The 5,366-nt window shown below is 37.3% G+C and overlaps 1 protein-coding gene across 5 annotated transcripts in view; it reads right to left on the minus strand.

Moving 5' to 3' along the window:
* grin2cb (glutamate receptor, ionotropic, N-methyl D-aspartate 2Cb) overlaps positions 1-5,116 on the minus strand; it is a 110,462-nt gene extending 105,346 nt beyond the window's left edge. The window contains exons 1-2 of one of the 5 annotated variants that reach the window (XM_087276560.1): positions 4,985-5,116; positions 587-692 (exon numbers count right to left, since the gene is read on the minus strand). The gene's annotated coding sequence lies outside the window, so the exon portion shown is untranslated. Of the gene's footprint in view, positions 1-586; positions 693-4,980 lie in introns of all 5 variants that reach the window. The other 4 variants (XM_087276563.1, XM_087276562.1, XM_087276561.1 and 1 more) reach the window with 4 other exon arrangements.
* Positions 5,117-5,366: the final 250 nt, after the last annotated feature.

Consider the following 5,366-nt stretch of genomic DNA (forward strand, 5'->3'; position numbering starts at 1 on the left):
ATCCAAAAATGCTGTTTTAAATTGTGAAGAAATCTGCGCTTTTAAAACTAATGAAGACAGCAAAAGTTAATAATTAATTTACTATTTAGCCTATTTAGCCTGACATGTCAGGCTTCTTTCCCAGAAATGGGTTGCAGCTGGAAGAGCATCCGCTGTGTAAAACATAAGTTGGTGGTTCATTCCGCACAAATTTGGCGTTACAGCAGCTTTAGCCAACTTCATTTTCCTGTGGCTTAGTCCCTGATTTATCCAACCCAGGCTCATTCTGATTACATACCCCTATATACATTTCTGGAGAGAGCAAAATATGTCCCAGGAGCTTGGTTTTTTTGCAGTTTTTGGTTTTGTGAATCCTCCATAGGCCACTGTGTATGCTTTTAGAGATTTCAAACTTCTCTCACAAGTTTCATTCACAACCGCTGTTCTAGCGTAAATCCACCAGAGGGCTGTCAACTGACTTAATGACCGACCTTCTGACCGATCCCCCCACCCTCCCCTTATGGCAGGCTGATTTTTACCATGTTTTCAGATTTTACCACATGCTCACCCTGTTATTTACTATCTTATTTTTTGGCTTTTGTCTTACCTATAGCTTCCGCAATCGTTCTTCGCAGGACTCAAACCCTGTTGTTGGAGTCATCTACCCTCTGCATCTCAAGTCTGCCAACGGACGTGTCGAGCTACCGGACAAACTGGTAACAGCGAAAAAAGACATGGAGGTAAGTAGACATGAGCTGGTATAAGATTCTGACAGTATGATAATCTTGGATAAAAACATCACAGTTTCACAGTATTGTGATTACTGCTCTAAAATATATATTCTAGTTAAATGTCTTGGTAAAAAAACAATTTTCCCTTTGAAGACAGTATATTTTATTTTCAGAAACATTTAAAATATTTAAAACTTGTCAGGCTAAACAAATTATTGACTTTTGCTGTCTTCATTAGTTTCAAAGGAACAGATTTCTTTACAATTTAAAGCAGCATCTTTGGATATCTTTTCTGAGATACTATTGTCCTAAAAAAATGACAAATCATACACATACCTTAGGAACGATATTGCAAAAATATTTGATGGTTTTAAAGCCTTGACTTTTCCAAATCGCGGTATACCTTGAAAAAGGTTATAGTCCCATGCCTAGAGGTAAGCTGTCAGCTGATAGGCGAGATAATGAACGGAGTCATACCGCCCAGTAGCGTTTCTTTTTGAAGACAAATTGCAGCCATACATAGCTATGGCTTTATAATTCGCGATCTCCAGAAACTTTAATAGGGCTACATTTTCAGAATGAGCCTATGTTGGTATTATCAGGGGTCATCACAGCACAACGAATTGCCAGCTACTCTGGCATATGTGTTACACAGCGAATGCCCTTTCAGCCAGCAACCCAGTACTGGAAAATTGTGTACAAATTATATCTCAGTGATTAATATATATTTCATATTACAGTGTGTTTACACAAGATTATTGTTTAAAAACATAATAAATATATTTTTTGCTCTTAATTTGAATTTTTATATTGATTAAGTTTACTGACTAAAATGAGTTAGATTTTAATTATGTATTATTATAGAAATAATAACAACCAGATTTTTAGATGCACATATTATAAAATGAATTATTGTTATTGCATGACATTTTAAATCAAGATGATCTATGTATAATTTGCATAATTAGCAGTGAAATGTTTTACTAAACAAGTTTCTTGCTTAATAAATGCCTACTTATACTGTTTAAGAATGAAGTCAGAATGTAGGACTAATATTTTTTTAACTAATTAAAAAAAAGTTCTATAAAATTGTATAGATGAGTTTCATTATTTAAAGAGCCCATATTATGGGTTTTTGAAAATTCCCCTCCATGTAGTGTGTAACACAGCTCTAAGTGAAGTGAAGTATCCAGCTAAGGCTTAAATCTGTTAGTGTACAGTGTTTAAAACTGTTGATTCATCTATAAAAGAGTCGACTCATAGTGCTTCAAACGAGTCGCCTTGATACCGATTCATTAGGTGTTTCGCCATGACGTACGAACAAAACCAAGTTATTCACGTGCACGCGCAAACCCGGGAGATTTCAAACCTGAGGCCCCGCCCTCTGACGCAGAAACCCAGACACACACACACAAACACACAGACACCCACAAACACACAAACATGCCGGTCGATTGAAGTCACACTGCAGATGGATATATTGAGTCTCTACCCAAACATGAAACCTCAGCATTATAGCCAAGCAGTTTAAACTACTGGAAACTTCTGGAAACTACATGCTACAAAGAATACTTCATCTGCGTTTGTTAAAGGAAGGATCAGTAAAGAGTAACTTACTGATGGACGTCAGGATGGATTTTTCTTCCTCCATTTCTCAAGTGTAAGTACGTGCGATTAAAGTTGTTGCCTCGTTGACTCCAGCTTGCAAATGTATTTAGTTGTGATTTGTTACTTGTAACCGCGTGTACTGTATCAGGTTAACTGGCTATATTCTCTTATCGCGTGCAAAGTCACGTTAAAAACGCGACGCGTGCTGCTTTGTTAACGGAGCTCCGTGGACGAGGAGTAGTGTGTGTGTCTGTGTGTGCATGCGCTGTCGTCCGGAGGTGTGTGTGTTTGTGTTTTTGTGTGTGTGTGCGCGCGCGCGTTGTCGTCCGGAGCAGGGTTAAGTGCGTGTGTCTGTGTGTGTGTGTGTGTGTGTGTGTGCAATATGTGTGTGTGTGTGTCTGTGAAAAGAGCAGAGTGAGAAGTTAGGAGATCTCCTCAACTGTATTTGGAGTTTTTGCTCAATAAAATAGATCGTCGTCTGAATTTTCAAGTCCATAGTCTGTATTTACATTGACCCACTGGCAGCTAAAATCCACGCCTACACTATCGAGCATGTATGAACTGTGATTACTTTTATATTGCTGATTAGCTGTTTGGCATTTCACTCTCTGACTGAAGGCAGTCGACCAATCGCAAAAGACTGTCATTGGTCCAATCAGCGCAGATTAGCTTCGCGCTAAGGAGGGGTTTGGGAACAAATGAATCACTGGACGATTCATACGGGAGTCGCTGGGATAATTAGGTAAAAATAAATGCAGAATATAAGACCACGAAAGTGTTTGTTGACCTTGCATGCATATTAAACTGTTGTTGGAGACACTTACAACCAAGATATGACCCTATTCCATGTATAATATGGGCTCTTTAAATATTAAATATATTGTTTATAAATTGTTAGAAGGTTCCCTGCATGATTAACATCATTTTAGAGGCAAAACTGATGACACCGAGTAGGTAGCGCTGTCGCCTCACAGCAAGAAGGTCGCTGGTTCGAGCTTCGGCTGGGTCAGTTGGCATTTCTGTATGGAGTTTGCATGTTCTCTCTGTGTTCATGTGGGTTTCCTCCGGGTGCTCCAGTTTTCAAAACAAGTGCGAAGACATGCGCTATATGTGAATTGTGAAAGCTAAATTTTCCATAGTGTATGTGTGTGAATGAGTGTGTATAGGTGTTTCCCAGTGATGGGTTGCAGCCGGAAGGGCATCCGCTGCGTAAAATGTATGATGGATAAGTTAGAACTTTATTCTGCTGTGGTGACCCCTGATTAATAAAGGGACTAAGCCGAAAAGAAAATGAATAAATGAATGAATACATGCAAAACTTACACAGTATTTGACAAATATGTAAATTAATCAAACAGCATTAAAACAAGCTCAACCAGGAAATCTTGAAAAAAATCTCCCAGCCTTATGTCTAGCTGTCTTAAAAATAAAATGTGCATGGTGTTAAAAGCTTTAAAAACACACAATTGCTGAAATGAACTTTTTTGTACTCTTAACTTGTGCAACCTCAAAGCAAAACAAGCTTTAGTTTCAGTTCTTGATTTTAGACAAGATTGTTGGATGACTAAGTAGCCACCATAACTTATGTGCTCATATGTAAACTAGGTTTTACAACATGTTTACATCACAACATACGTCCCAGCATGTACAATTTAATGCATTTTCAACCTTTTTGGCAGCTGACCCTCTTTTAGCTTACTATATGAGGTCGAAGGACATGACAGAAGCCCAACTGACCAGTCCAGAGGGAACTTCTGGTTGTTTATGCATCAAAAAAGCCCCTCATAACTCCTGTCTGACAGGTCCACTAATCCAATGTGTCACTGTATAGGAGCATATGCATGTGCACATGCCTGTTCTCGACCTTCTATTAGCTGTATGGGTCAGCCATTTGTCTTACTGTGACAGGGTCATTCACCCTGTGCCTTGAAGAAAGGCATGTCCTTATCGTTTCATCTTAGGATGATGTTATACTGTATGACCAAATACATGAGCAGGTCAGAAAGTGTCACTGAAAGACTGTATATCCAACTACTATATTTCCCCATTTTATAAATGCATTATAAAAAACTAAGTGAATGTGTATTTATGGTTAATAATAAATTATAATTGGCAATACTAAGTGCAAGAATGGAACTGGACTATTGGATCCAAAGCAAGTACAGTAGCACATAGATGTGTGAAGTATGCCCTCTGCAGGTTGTTTCATAGTCTAAATGCTTTACCAAATCATAGAATACAAAAGTGGCCTATATAGCTGACTTTTTTCCTCAAAAAGTTTGCCTCTAAATTTGTATTTTTCCTGTTTTTATCTGATGTTGGCTAAATATTTTAAATAATATGGTAAGTTAATGGCGAATTTGATCAAAAGATCTGAACAGACTGATTCATATATTTTAATCCATTATATCACGAAAGTGTGTGCTTCAAAACGCTGGGATTTGAATAGAATTCGGTATTTTCTTTAATCCAATCAGGATTATCCTGATCCTATCTGAAATGGTGGATTTTAGGTAGGCCTACTAAATGCAGGCCTAATAAAACTTAAAATTGATTTTAAAAAAGCGAAAGAAAAGCGTTTGCAATAAAAAGCGTTTCTAAAACAGTCAAGAAACCTAAAACATGCATGTAAACATGATACAAATGTAATAAAAAGTCGTACCAACCTTATCCGTGCAAATTTTATGTACATTTATCACGTTTTGACCAAGTGACGCCGTTATTAAGCGCGGGAAGTTTCGCGCGCAATCTGTGAAAGGATATTATTTTAAACGCCTAAATTTAATTCAACCGCCAATAAAGTAGACCCACACTAAAGGACAATTTAGACGATAGTTAATGCACTGACCATTAGGTAATTTAATAATAATAATAATAATAATAATAATAATAATAATAATAATGTTACTTTTATTTTACCAACTTATCTACCACATATTTAGTAGCAGAACCATTGAGCAGAATGCATTCATATATTTTAAGAAACCCCTAAAAGAAAACAAACACTGCTCTCTAGTGGACATATGCTTAACAAAAGACACCAATGCA

The sequence above is a fragment of the Danio rerio genome, chromosome 12 (genome assembly GCF_052040795.2).
Source record: "Danio rerio strain M-AB ecotype USA chromosome 12, GRCz13ab, whole genome shotgun sequence".
Lineage (NCBI taxonomy): Eukaryota > Metazoa > Chordata > Actinopteri > Cypriniformes > Danionidae > Danio > Danio rerio.